The sequence below is a fragment of the Alligator mississippiensis genome, chromosome 1, assembly GCF_030867095.1.
Source record: "Alligator mississippiensis isolate rAllMis1 chromosome 1, rAllMis1, whole genome shotgun sequence".
Taxonomy (NCBI): Eukaryota; Metazoa; Chordata; order Crocodylia; family Alligatoridae; genus Alligator; species Alligator mississippiensis.
The window spans coordinates 70,378,577-70,394,101 of NC_081824.1; positions in this window are offsets into that span (position 1 = coordinate 70,378,577).

Sequence of the window (15,525 nt, forward strand, 5' to 3'; positions counted from 1 at the left end):
CACCATCCCCACTTCCAGTTCTCCCACTGTACACTCCAAATACAGTACCACATGTTGGGGGTTACATGACCTCCCTTCATTGTCCTTATGAACTAGAAATAACCTATAAGGTAGGTCACTGTGGTTCATATGAAAATCCCAGCAGAGGATCCATCCTTCACTACCAGGAGGGCAGCTGGTGAAATGATCCTATGGCAAGGAATGAGCTCATCACTATTGGCCTGAGCCAATTCATTTTTGCCAGGGTTTGAATGATTCATAAATTGCTTATTTTATTGCCCTTGGAAAAAGTGTTGAATAAGTGAAGTCTGTCTCTGTACTCTGACTCGATCCCAGAGTATTCTTTCATGAGTCTAGAATCTTCCCCTTTTAAAAATTCTGCTATACTTCTCTGGCTGGCTGGATAAAGCCACTTTTGTGATGGGCTTGCTTGGAAAAGAAAAGGAAAATAAAAAGAAAGGGGGGGGGGGAATCTACAACTTCGAGAAATATTAATATTAACATTTTCCTCATCAAACTTTCTGGATGATTAGCCTCAGTCTGGCCCCTGAATTAATGTGCACAGATTATAATTAGTTTACCAGTTTTTACTTACTATATTACAATCACTTGTGTTCAGCACTCATGTTTTCATGTTACATCTTCCTGCTGCCTTATTTGTATGTTGTTTGCTTAGATGATCAGGGCTAGATTCAATAAAGGACTTGGGCACATAAGTGCTTGGTTTACAGTTTCAGAACAAAATTCAGAACTCTAAATTAGGTGCCCAGGTATAGGCACCTCCAAAAAGCAATAAAAAATAACCAGCATGCTGAGCAGGGAACTGCCTAAGTCACTCCAAATACATCTGCACAGAGCTAGCCAATAGGTAAACACCAAAGATAAGGGGGGAGTATGTTTTACCTGTCAAGCTCTTCATTTGGGGCCTAAAAGATGTCCCTCTGTCCAATCAAAATCCAGAGCCCAGAGAAAAAAGTGAAGCTCCCCATTATATAACAGCCTAGCACGTAGCACACTTATTGAAGAGGTAGGAGATCCCAGGTCGGAGATTCTGTTCAATTCCGTTTTCTTCTTGAGAGTATTCAACCCAACATCTCTCATGGGGTGCCTGAGCCACCAAACTGTAGGGTACTCTGTAGGGTACTCTGTGTACGCTGTAGGGTACAGTCCGGCCTTCTGCTCAAACTATACCACTATGCAGAAAAAAAGTTTAAGATTTGGGGGGCCGAAAGAACAGGCATAATCATGGCTTTGTTGACAAGTAGAGCATTCACTTAAAATGAGGCAAAAAGGGATACTTCCAGTGCTGTTCCCAGTTTTTATGAGACAAATAATGATAAAATATGAACACAGTGGTTGGAGCAGGGATGAGAAATGAGGTCTCTTTCTTCTTTTACCTGAAATCACTAAGCTACAGAGTCATGTACCTTTGTGTGTTCTCTTTCCAGCCCAAGGAAGTTTGAATTATTTTTGCACCATGGTCCAGCTTCAAAAGATGGGATAGAGAGACCTCCCATCACCACAACCAAGAATGGTCTGAAATATATGGCCCACAAAGACACTGTGGATATGAAATGTATGGCCCACAAAACCATTTTATCCAGGCAATTGGGTTATCAGCGGGCTACCAGAAGCTAAGGGGGTGGGGCTAAGGATATGGCCTGCCACATAATCTGGGGCCCTGACCTCCAGTAGACATGGCCAACAGAAGTAGCTTGAGGACTCTACAGATACAGTCCTCATTCATTCTGTGTCCACTAGCCCCATGCCACCAACACCACCCCCAGCCCCTGCCATTTCCAGACTCTTGTTCCTGCTGCTGTGCCCAGACCCTCCACCACTGTGCCTGGGCTTCTTGGAGCTGCTTCTGGCCCTGTGGATCTGACCTGGGGCCCAGGGTTAGGTTGACACCCCTGGCCTATAGGTTGGCAGTTAAGGCATACTTCTGGGAAGTGGGAGATGTTGATTGAATCTCCTCTGGCAGAGGTTGGAATTGTACCTGGATTTCCTATATCTTGGGCTTCTTTATATAATGGGGTGGGGTGGTTATTGGCCTTTTTGGACTAGAAAGCAAAAGCCATCACTGGATTCTGTAGGGATGTTGATCTTATCAGCATGTGTTAGGCTTTGAGGATACCTACTGGATCAAGCTCCTCAGGGATTTGCAGGGAGGAATGAGCCATGCAACTATCTGATCAACCCTGTCGAAACACAGGCAGAACATTTAACCACCTTCACAGTATTAGAGGTTACAAACTGAGGCACCTCTGGATCTTAGGCACTTCCAGGGCTTGAGGGAAGCTGACTGGTATTTTCTGATCAGAACTTTGGACTTAGGTGCCTAAATTGTGCTGAGCTCCATTTTAAGTGTTTCAGCCATTTAAAGGATCTATATTTCAGTTCTTAAAGGAAGAGGCCCAGCTTCCTTGCCCTCCCTCCGATTTTTACATGCTTGTTAATCCTTGGCACTCCCATCCTCCTTTCTGCTTTTACATTTGATGAGAAGAGAGTTTGAAATCAGCAGGATGCTCTGTATCTCACTGCAAACACAATAAAAACAACCCCAATATGTGGCTGAGCTGATAAATGGCTTAGGCTTCAGTCTAACAAATACATAACAAGCTTTGTGCTAATTACCTTGATTAGTCCAAATAGGACTATTTGTAATACTGAAAATGTTGTTATAGTATTTTGCAGGATCAAGCCTTTATGTAGGTAGGAGTAATCAGGACAATTGCTGAGGGAAAATTACAGCCCAATGCATTTCAATGATTTTGCTTATTCAGTGTATTAATTGTGCCAAACTATCACTTAAAAAGATCAGTCTTGTCCCCATTCAGATCAACAATACTCAGTGAGGCTGCACCTAGTCTAAGTTTTCCTTAAAAGTTTCCTCCATTGTAAGCAAAACTGAAGATCTAGCATACCAGTCAGGAGCACTTTAACCATTATGCTGTGTTACCCTTTTTAGAGGGAGGGCTGTTCTACAAAAAGACCGGCAGCTTTCAGTGCTGGAACCTGATCATGTTGGTGCTCCAAGTTTGGATAATCCAATTTCTTTGGCCAGTGGAGATCCCCATTTCTACCACCAACAGATTTTTACCATCATAATACAGGACTGGAAATTTTAAAGAAAAACCTAAGTACACACAGCATTAGAGGCATTGAAGTCCTCAGAACGTTTACAGTAGCAAATACAGGATATATATGATCTTTCTCAAATTAATATCCTTAGACTGTAAGCACCTGCAAATATTTATATAAATATGCCCCAAATGCCCATATTATATTGCTTTTTTATATCCAGGAAACTTTAAATTGCTGCAGAATTGAATCTAGTCTGCTACTACCATGCCACAAAACCATTATTGAGATTGTACATCACCATCTGCAAGGGAGTGAGACAATTTCTAAAGAATTTAATCATAACTTCCCCTTTTTTCTGTTGTGCAGTGCAAATACCCTCTTGAACTTTAGGCCCCTCTGGGAAGGGAATTAGAACCCAAAGCAAAGTGGAGGCAAAGCGAAGGTAGAGTGGTTTGATAAGGAGGAAGTACATACTGATGCAGCTGATTCTGGAATCCAGATGGCTCTGGGCTTCAGTTCTGAAATTCATGCAGATTTTGAGGTATAAGCAAATACTATACAGGGTAAAGGCTCTGAATTCAGGGGACTGGCAAATTTATCCTTTCCTCCCTCCAGAAAAATATCCATCAGAAACCTTATTAATCAAAACTGGGTTTTTCAGTTATGCAGAAAAGACAGCCAATGAAAAAGCCCGCACAACAGTACATTGAAGTGATAATCACAAAAAGAAGCGGCAAAAAACCTGAGTGGCAAAGCAGCTGAGCATTAAAGCTGTGAAGATAGGGCAAGAGCTGGTGTACTGTACTCAAAAATTAAATTTATATAAAAAGAGACATAGACAAGATACAAACATTGCATAAAACTGCAGTAGCAAAAAGGGAAATAATGAGCTAAGCAGCTTTCCTTTTTTTGGAAGAAAGTAAGTTTTGGCTTCAAAAGAGCCATGAGCAAGTAAAATACAAGAAATTTGCCAATAATATTTTATAAAAATTGAAAGCATATGTGTTACATTAAAATCTATCATTCAAACAAAATTTAGCTCATAGAAATCTTTCCGGTGAAAGACAACTATGAAGTCAATTCTGCCTTGAAAGTAGACTCCATGGCAAAGTGTGATGTAGGAGACACCTTTATAGGAGATGAGCACTTACAGGTGGATTTGTTGCTATCCTTACCAGAAATGTCCAATGGGGAAGGCAGAGCTATGACCCATTACCTCCATAAGATGCTATGAGATACAAGGAAACCCAGAGATATAGGAAAAACGCATTTTCTATGCTTTCTGATTGTAATGATATTTGCAGTTCTTTGAGGCTCTTACCCCGCTAGCCTATGTCAGCCAGGTGTCAGACCCTTACCAGCACTGTGGTTATATGAGAGACAGGCAAAAAAGGAACCTAATTCAATTAGTGTCCAATAAGGAGATGAAACCCTCGCACATTCTAAAAGACAAGAGAACAGTGATACTTGCACAATAGAATCAGGTTTGTTCATGTGTGTTTTTCTTTTGATAAACTCATGCACCAAAGGTGAAATCAGAAGTAGGAACTTTGTACAGGTTCCTGCTTTCTAAAGCACTGACACTATAACCAGTATTATTGTGTAATCACAGAAAATTAGTTGTGTCAATAACTTTACGTCTAATTAACTCAATATGAGCCATAAAAAAACAAAAAACAAAAAACACTTTTTTGAAATCTGAATAATGATTCTATAGTCATTTGAAAGTCTTTTCAACATAGAAGCCACATATCTGTGGCTTCAGTATAGGAAATATTAACACAAAGTTAACATCAGCTCTAGACTCCCCATCCATGACACTTCAAGGTTTAAATAGTTTCTCACAAACCAAACCCAGATGTGCCAGCATACAACTCAAAGAGGTAAAGTATTCTTAAATCTTAGCTTTGGCCCAAATTATGTGCATATGTGCAGCTTTTCACTTTCCACTAGTTTCAAACTCAAGCCATTATGTGTCTGCATCTCTGTTTCTTCAATTTTATGGCATTCAGAGCTGGACATCCAAAACTACTTAATGTTCAGTCCATTCCAGTAAAAAATAAAGCCCCTCCTTTGGCAAAACGAACAGCTTGTCATCTTCTGCTTCCACCTTCAGCTCAAATCTTGATCCTTGCATTACTACCAAAGAAGTCATGTGAGAGGCAAGAATTTTTGTGGGCAGTGTCTTTTATCGGACCAGCTGCATAGTGGGGAGGTATAATATCATTCCAACACTACCAAAGTAGTCAGTTATTTTTACTGCTCAGTTAAACTGTTTTGATTCAGCTCTGAATCATGTGGGGAAAGACCTTTTCTTTTCTTTTTTTACCAAGTGAGAAAAATCACCAGGCTGAATTGATTTGTCGTATTAGCCGATATTATTTTGTTAATGTGCTTGCATTTGTCACTTTGTAAGTCAACTATTATGCTTATGGTAACATGCTAGTATTTGAGATTTCAGAAAAGGCAGATGGATGATTCCATTTAGCCTGGAATGGTGAGGCAGGTTAATAGCTAGCTGAAGAAATGTGTTTTTTCATGTACCTTGTTGGTTCCCTTGAAAGATTTTTAATACATTTAACATTTCTGGTTATCTACAATATAAAATCATTGCACCCTACCTCTACATTATTTAACTTGTGCAATGTTGCCCAAGAGACAGCTACAGCATAACTCCTCCAACCGAGAATGCAGATGTCACAGGCCTGATGAGTTTAAAACAGGTTGAAACCTTTTATAGTCTTCAAAGCTTTCCAATTAATGTAACTATGCTCCATAGCTTGTGTTTGCTCTAATTGCTTCACTGAAAGTATAGTGTGTCAAATAATATTTTTTTTAAAAACCATTACATCTGATTATTATTATTATATTTAATAGTACGTGTATGAGTGCTGGTTGTTTTTTTCAGTACAAAATAAAAGATGAGACTTCTGTCCTTGGGTATAGTCATAATCTTACTGTATTCACAGGGCATGCTACACATACATTTAAGCATGACTAAAAGTAATGTGCATTAAGCTGATGTGCATTAAGCAATTTTTGGCAGGTGTCTACATGCGCAGGGACTTGGCACTAAAGTTAGTGTCAAGTCCCTGCAACCCTGCAATGTGCCCGTAGTAGCTGAGCAGGCCTGGCACTAAAGTTAGTGCTGGGTCGCACCTATACATGCTAATGCACTTCAACTCATTGTGCTTAAAGTCACCATTTTAAAGACACGTGCCTGTAATCCACATTACATTATGCTAATGAGCATTAATGTGCCTTGTGTAGATGCACTCACAACTTAAAAAAATATATACTAACAAGGCAGGGTAGCAGGAGGAGGATAAAGAGCTCAGTGATAAGCTGCCTGAACATCTTAGTGATGCTATTAATATGATTTTTCCTTATTTATTTTATTAATAATAAAGTTTCAACTTGAATTTAAAGTTTAGGTTCCTCTGAGTAGGATCCTCAGTGTTTGGCAACTGGTTAGCACACAGCAAGAACAACCCTGTTATTTTGTTACTCAGAAGACTTGTGCAACATTTATTCAAGATCTTTGTAGACATTTGGAGGGGCTGTCCAATGATGTTTGTAGCAGCATTAATTACAGTACAAAGGAAAGAAACTAAGACTGGGAAAAGATATAACCATAAACTGTTACCAAGGACAAGAAGAGGCAGAGCATACTGATTGGGAGGAATACATCTGTTGCTCTGATTTTAACTGTTATATCTGATTGTTCCTATATTGGAATGAATGAGTTAAACCCTTCTATGTTTAAATCTGAATAAAACAAGTTTATAATTATAGATTTGGATCCATTTATTTCAGTATAGCCAAGTCTGGTGAGAAAAAGCCTTCCATGGGTAAGTGGCCTCCAAGCAAAGGGCAAAACAGGACAATCGCTGCTCCCATCCACCCACGTCCTGCTCCCCTAGAGGGGCTCATGTCATCAACACTCTCTGTCCCTGAAAGGAACGGTATGCCTTAATATCCTTATGTTTACTCCAAAGTTTCAGAGTAAATACAAACTGAAAACTCAATTGACAGTTGTATTGTGGAAATCACTGGAAATTTAAAGAGCTACAAGTGCATCATTTAAAGGGATGAGGTTGGAAAATGAACGAAAAGATCATTGCATCCTGTTCCTTAACAGAACAGATGATTTTATTGTTTCTGAATGCAAGCTAAGGTTTAAAATAGGAATTGGTAGTAATAGAAAAGGAAGTCAACATATAGAGTAAACTCTAAAAAGGCATTTAAAGTCAACAAAAGGTGTAGAAAGGAGAACCATTATAGGCCTCATCACTAGAGCTACAAAAAGTGAGAAATGGGCTGTTTCATTGGTTTGCTGTTTCAACGGTTTGGTCTTACAAACAGCTCATTCAAGAGTAACTGCATATCAAACTTCCTCTTGCTAGGTTTAATTTTAAAGTTAGTCAGTCAGTGGGGGTAGGAGGTTAACAGAATTCTAAGCCACTTTCCAGGACCGCACACAATAGGATAGTGTCCAAAACATTCCCTGTTCCTCAAGTTTTTCTTTACTTAGAAGTGTAAAGCCCATTTGCAGTCATAAAAGGCTATGCTTCCTGTTCCTCTTGCTAGTATTGCTTGACTCCCAAAGATGCTAAGCATTTTATCCCATGTCGTGGAGCTCAAAAGACCCTGTCCAGGCTAAATGTATCAATACCACCAGAGAACACTAAAATTTGACATTTTCTCCCACCTGGCCATGTTCTGATTTCACTGCTCCTGGGTTCCAACCAAACCCTTCTTGGAATCTCTCACTGCATATTTACCCTGCCACTCTGCTGCACCTGGAAGTCCTTCCATGAAGCACACCCTGTCCATTTGCTCCCACTTGGTGCATGCCAAATTCCAGAAATGAGACAATGCAGCTGCTTTAGAGAGGGCCTGAACTCATGCTAGCAAGTAGGGCTGTGCAAAACGGCACTGTTCTGTTTCACTTTGAGTTTCAAGGTTTCAGGGGAACAGCATTTCGTATTGAATTTCATTTCAATTCAAAACAGCTGTTCTGTTTTGCTTTGTCGAAACAGTGAAGCTGTTTTGACATTTCGATCAGCCAGGGATGGGAAGTCAGCCCAGCTGGGCTAATGCCCCGCCCCCAGCCCAATCTAGCGCTGGAGATGGGGCGGATTCCCTGGCCCCAGCTGGATTTAGTGCCAGAGATGGGAAGTCAGCCCAGCTGGACTGACTACCCAGCCCTGGAGATCTTGCGCCGGGGATGGGAAGACAGGCCAGCTGGATGAAAATCAAAACGTTTTGACTAGCCTCATTTTGTTTTGAGGCTGTTTCGAAGCCTTTTGTTTTGATTTTGCTGCTTTGACCTTGAAATGAGTTGAAACGGTTGAAATTAAATGGTCAGCAAAATTTTGCACAGCCCTACCAAATTGTCCCAAGACAGTGAGCCTAAGAGCAGCACTGGCAACATGCTCAGAGCTGCCCTAAGGCAGCTACATTGCTTTGTTTTCAGGTATGGGTATGCACAAAGTAAGAATGTTTGTTCTTATGTTCCAAACTCCTCTGCATACTCAGTGGATCTAAACCATAGGAACATGAACTACAATGTAGGATGTGATGTAGATAAGGCAACAAGGTGGTGTCCTACTGTGAAGCAAGGAGGCTGTATAAATATTTCCTTTAATTAGAGCAGGGCCGGATCTTTTTTTCTGTATCTTTTTAACTTTCAATTTACATCAGGTTACCAGTGCTACTGACTGCCCTGACAGAAAAAGGCAGAAGGAAATCAACCCTAGAAATAAAGCAGAGATCAACAACTTTATATACATCTACAGAAGGAGAAAAGAAAGCTCAGACTTTCTCACCCTTTTTCTTTTTCTCTGGCCATAAAGAGTCATGCAAAGCAGCACCTAGGATGTGAAAGGGTTTGGATCATAAGAACAAACACTTTTTTCTGCATCCTATGGCATTAGTAATCATTTTTTCCCCCCAAAGCTTGTCTCTCACTGGAAAAAATAAAACTGGACATTTTGCATATTTGTTTATTTTTTCTTCTTGCTAGTATTTTACCTTTTATGTTCAATTTTCATTTAAGGTTGTGGTAGATGGAAAAAGCAACAGAATTTTTGAAAACCTAAAATAGCCACGCACTCATGATCTTAGAAGCAATTGGGAAACACAGACTACAAAAACCTCTTAGATTCATTTTTTCATTTTTATTCTTAAATAGTAATTTTTTTCACTGCACTACCTCACTCAAGCCAGGCAGGACCTGCAGCACAGCAGGGGCTGCACAGTGCTGTCTGCATTTTTTATGCATCGAACTTGGCTTTTTCACTTCACAGATCATTATGAATCTGATAAGGTGAGGTAAAGATAGTTTTGTTTCTGTTGTCTGTAACACTGGGAGCATCTACATGAGATGTTTAATGTGCAGTAGCCTAATAACACTGCACAGTAGCGTGTCATAGCACAGAGAGTGCTAATTTGCTACTGCGCAACATTATTAGGCTACTGAGCAGTAAAATCACTAGAAAGGTACTCGCCAGCGGTACTGCTCAGTAACTGTAGTTACTGCACATTTAGTTAGTATTTCATTAAGCAAGTATTAAATTAAATGTGTAGTAACTACTGCACATTAATGAACATGTAGACACACACACTGAGTACATAATGTAGAAGGTTCTATGAGTGGTGGTGTTATGTGTAATTCTCTGTATGGTTAAAATGCATAATTGTCTGATGTTACTTAATAAGGATTCAGTTTTGAATAGCTACATTAGTTAGTAAGTAATTAAAAACATTATCTTGGTAGATTTATAAGGATATTATGGCTTTTAGATACCTGTTACAGATATTTTAAGTATTTGTTCACTTCAATGAAAAATTAATTTCAAAATTGATTTAGAAGTATTTATAAATCTTACATTATTGAGGAAGAAGCTCTGGAAACAATCTCAGGCAGCTGGAAACTAAACTTCAGCTACATTTTTTGGGAACTGACCACTAGAAGGAGCTTTTAGGGTCATTTAGTCCAGTTTCCTGCTCTAACAGACATAACACTATATAACATGTAATTCCTTTCATAAATCTATTGAGCTGTATCTTACACATAGTTAATTATTTTTTTCCGTACTAACCCACTTGAACAATTGTTCCAGACCCTTGATTCTCTAATACTTAGAAACTTTCTTCTAATTTCTAACCTAAATTTATCCATGGGAGGCTATACACATTCATTTGCATGCCAGCATTGTCCCTTAGCTTATAGAGAGAGATAAGCAATATAGACAGAAATCACTCCATGATCATCCCCTAATCAGACTAGATTTAGCACCCCTTGTCTGTACTTGTCCCAGGTTGAGTTCATCTTTCTTGAGGATGAATGACCAGAACATGAAGTCTCATCAAGTCCTTGAATAGTGGCATTAATACATTCCTTTCATTGCTCAAAACAGCTCCAGTGATCTATCCTAAGGCTACTTTTGCCTTTTTCATGTCTGTTTCACTTACTTTGCTCATAGACATCCTGGGCATATCTACACATGAAATTAATGTGCCTGAATTTACTGCACAGTAAATTCAGACTCATTAAGCTGCTCTTGGGCACATGTCTACATGTGCACCTGGGTCAGAAGCAAATTGAGCTCAACAAGAACAACATAGTCTAGAGTTGTTCCTGCCCTACTATGCCCTCCTGCAGTGACCAGAGGAAGATCCAAGTTTCCCTGCATGCCAGCCCCAGGCTGGCTGGGGGCTCCAGGGGCAGTCCTGGGCTGGCAAGGGGTATGGAGGTCAGGGCCTGGGCTCCAGGGGGCAGGGGAAGCTGTCCCTGGCTCCAGGGGCAGCTCTCAGCCCTGTAGAACATAGAGTCATCTGAAGCCAGTGCTCCCAGGAGAAGCATGTGTGGGTGTAAGCCACCAGCTGGAGAGGCAGGGCCTGTAGCAACCATACCATATCCTTCCTTCCTTCCCCCAGGAGCTGTGATTTTCCCCTGGGAACATGTAATCTAAGGCAGAAAGCAAGGAGCAGGCAGATACAGGGACATGGGGGCAGGGCACACCAGCTGTTGCAAGCCCCTTCCTAAGAGCTTCAGAGTTGCACTGAGCACAGCCCTGCATGCAGGGGTGGCAGGCCTGGAGGCATGCCAGTATGGACCCACACTCTGCAGAAGCCCCAGAGCCAGGCATGGCTATTGACAGGCCAGGCCAGTCTCTGCTGTTATACCAAGTACTACAGAGGAACAGAGGCCCAAAGAGCACATCCAGGGATGGGATCAGCTGCTTAGCAGCATGAGGGCAATTCCCAGCCCTGAGGGTGCTGTGTGGTCCCTCATACCCTGCAACCCAGCACCTTCCCATTGGCTTCAGGACACATACCACAGTGAACCTCTGGGCTCCACTGCCACTGTGATCACAGCTCTCAGGGGAAATCAGAGTTCCTGGGAGAAGGAAGGATTGGTACAGCACAGGCACCTCCCCAGCTGGTGGCTCAGACCCACACATTCTCCTACCAGGAGCACTGGCTACAGCTGACTGCAAGCTTCGCAGGGCTTGGAACTGCCCCCAGAGCAAGGGACAGCTCCCCTACCCCACCCCCTGGATCTTGGAGCTTAGCCAGGAAGCAGTGTGACCCCCTGTTGTCTTGGCTGACCAGGAACAATGTGCTTATGGTCAGTGTCTATACATGAGGTACAGCACATTACTTCAATGCATCATTTTCTAGTACCTGTACCTATTAGTACTAGCAAATGGCACATTAGATTAATCTAATATGAAGTAATTGCCATGCACATGTAGACAGCAATACTTTACTGTGGATTAGATTACTCCAATGAGCAGTAAAATGTCCCATGTATATGTGCACCCCATGAGCAACTAATATACCCAGCTTCTGTTGCTTTCAATTGATAAACCCTCAGTTTGGAGCAGGATGCCTTGCTATTTGTCTCTGATATGCATGTCCTTCCACTTCATATTGATTTACTTCCCATTTTTCTATATTGATTATGCTGCAAACTTTGTGCCATCAGCAAATTTAACCTGTTTTTGAGCCAAAGTCACTAAAGAAAATATTAAATAAAATAGATTCCAAGACTGAACCCTGAGGAATCTCCCTCTTACCCAGTACTTTCCCACTCAGTACTACCCATTATCATCTCTCATTTAGGCCATTTCTTTCACGCCCATTCTACTAATCACCATCTTCTTCAGATTCATAGTACTTTCACAAATTTTCCTCAATGGGTGCATCTACATGTACACTTTACTGTGGAGTAGGGCAATCAGCTCCACAGTAAAACATCACCATCAACACATGTGCCAGTATTAATGCACAGTAAACTAATAAACTCCACTGTAAAATAGTACTGACAGGGACAGCACTATCTTACAGTGGAGTAATTTACTGTGTGGAAACATATGTGTAAATGCTGACCATGGGCATAAATTGCACCTGGTCAGCCCAACCAACCTAGGGCCTGCTCCACCCCAGCTCAAATTGCTGCTGTCCTGGGCACATGTATAGGCACTGCACTCAGGAGCAGTTTACTCTGGGTCAAACTGCTCCAGAGTTTATTGTTTCACATTAATTGCATGTGCAGATGTACTCAGCGGGTGTGTCTACACATGAATTTAAGCCACCTTAAATTTAATGTTCATTAAACTATGCAGAATAAGCAGGTTTTAGCTGTTGTCTACACCTGGTGGGACTTGGAACTAACTTTAGTCCCAGGTCGCTTCAGCCCTGCCATATGTCCCTGTGGCCATCAGGGGAGCTCCAGCCTCCAGACACATATCTGCCAGCACTTGGCAGCCATGCTAAAGCTAGAGCCAGCTGCCAGCATTTGGCAGCCATCTTGGAAACACACCCATGCCCTCTGATCCCCGGCCAGCCCCTTCCCTGCCCAGAAGCTGCAAGCCCAGCACAGAAACAGCATGTGGAACCTCCCTCCTTGCCCACCTTGCCTCCCTGCACCAGGGCTGCCCTTGCCCTTGCCCCTGCCAGCAGCAACCAATGCCCTGCACTCCTACTGGCCATGGTGCTGGTCCTTCTGACCCCAGCAGGCACCCCCCCCCACATACACACTCACCCAGGCCCCAGGAGAACTGCACACCCACCATGGGGCCAGGGCACCACCTGTGGGAGGCCCTGCTTGACCCTTTCTTCCTTCACTCCCTGCTGTAGCCTGCCTGCCCTGCTGCCCACACCGCCCCCCCCCCCGCCGCCACAACCTGCTCACCCCCAGCACCACTCTCAAGACACACACATGGTTGAAACAAAAAAAACTTTATTAACCTCACAACACCCTCCCCTGTCCAATCTCAACAAATAGTACCCCTCCACCCAGCAACAATGAAAAACCTACTTGCAAGTGGCATACTATACAGAGAGCAGCCCCGCCCAGGGTAGCAAAGGAACCCAGGAAGCAGCCCTGGGACTTGGTTCTAGCTAGTTTCCTAGTGGCTGAGCAGACCCAGGACTAAATTCCCTGTGTTTATGTGAAATAACGCATGTACACATGTATTAATCTGCATTAACTAATCTAACTTAAATTTGATCCTTGGTTTGGGCAGTGTGGCAGAGCCAGGGGGGCATGGGAAAAAAAAAATCCTGCTTGCACCCCTGCCCTGGCCACCTGAGCACATGGGACTTACTGTACATCCAGTCCTGGCATAGGGTCAGAAGACCTAGGATGGTATCTCTGACCATCCCTGGCAGAGTGAGGATGATCTGTGAATCTAGTGCCAGAGATGTCCACTGGCTCAGGCTAGCTGTTCTGTCAGGGTGGGGCCACTGTTCCACAGATGCCTCTCAGGTGAGTCAGGGGCTGGCTGATCAAGAGCCATTTGGCCTTGCAGTGGGGAGATCAGCTCCAGTTGTGTGGCAGAAGCAGCCAGAGATTGGTGATGGGAGCTGACCAGAAGCCCCCAAAACCATCAGGAATGGAAATGCGGTGGTGAGCTGAGGACAGAGCATGCTGATCAATGGATGGCTAAGGAGCAGCCTGACTGCTCACCTTTCTTTGTACTTGTGCAGAATGACTCCTGGGAATACTGGGAGCCAAATACGGTGCCTTCAGCCATGATGTTGGGTACAGACCTGACTTGAACTAATTATAATACTGGAGGTATGATGTGGGAGTGTAGGGGCGGAGGAACTCCTAAACTTGGCCCTTAAGGCTGGATGGATGGACAATAAACTAGGCTCTAGACAAACTGTGACTGTTACTGGAAAGACTGTTCCATCCTTAGGTGAACTGTGTCTTGCATTAGAATATCACCTCCTTTTCATGTTACATCAAAGTCATGACATGACAGATGAGATCGAGTGAGGGCAGAAGCAATCTCTCCTAGGGAATGAGGGCCAAAACCCAATAATTACATCCAGAAACTCCGAAGTACCCAGACACCAAGTCCTGCCAATTCTTCCCTCCAGGGGTGACAGAAGCTCAGTTACAGTCAGGTAACAAATTTAGGCTCACACAGTGTAAAATCATCATTTTAAAGCCACATGAGGGGTGCACACATGTAGACATGTTCCCCCAATGCATCTTAAATTGGGCTAATCTGCATTAAATGGCCATCTGTAGACACTAGGGCTGTGTGAAGCTTTGGTCCCCGATTCGATTCAGCAGAGATTTGACCTGATTCAGTGGCTGAATCGCCAAATCCAAATTGAATCAGGAAACCCTTTAATTTCTCCAAATCAAATTGGAACCCTCCAAATCGATTCAGAGAGATTTGGAAACAATCGATGATTCGGACATAGACACAGCTTTAAAAGTTTTTTCTACATACCTCAAGGTACCAGGCGGTTAATGAAAGCCGAGATGCTGGGATGGATGAAGCATCCCACAGGAGTGTGGGGGGCACCCCAGCATGCTTGGCAGCAGACCTGGAAGTGGACCAGAAGCCCTTCCAGTCCACTTCTGGGTCCACTTGGGATCATGCTCAGGGGCCCCCATGCACTCTTCTGGCTCAGTGACTGGTGCCTCCCGAGTCTGGAGGGGCATACAGGGTCCCCCTATGGCTGATTGCTGAGCTGAGGGGGCATGGCAGGCCCCCAGCATGCTCAGCAGTGGACTTGGAAGTGGACCAGCAGTACTTCTGGTCTACTTCCTTGCTCACTGCCAAACACGCACACCCCGCCCTCCCCCCCCCCCCGCCCGCCACAGTGCTCCTGAGGAACACTCCATCTGCCCCAGCATCACAACATTCATGAGCCATGCCTGGAACCTCAAGGTATGTAGAAAAAACATTTAAAGTGGTGTCTATGGCTGAATCGCTGATTCTCCAAATCAGCATCGAATCTTCAGATTCAACCAAACTGAATTGAGGGCAGTGATTCAAATCAATGAATTGAGTCACTGTCCCTGCTTTGGGCAGAATCTGAATTGAATACGTTCCATTTCACACACCGCTAGTAGACACCCCCAGTGAGGTGAAAGAATAGGAAGTGCAAGAGGAGACC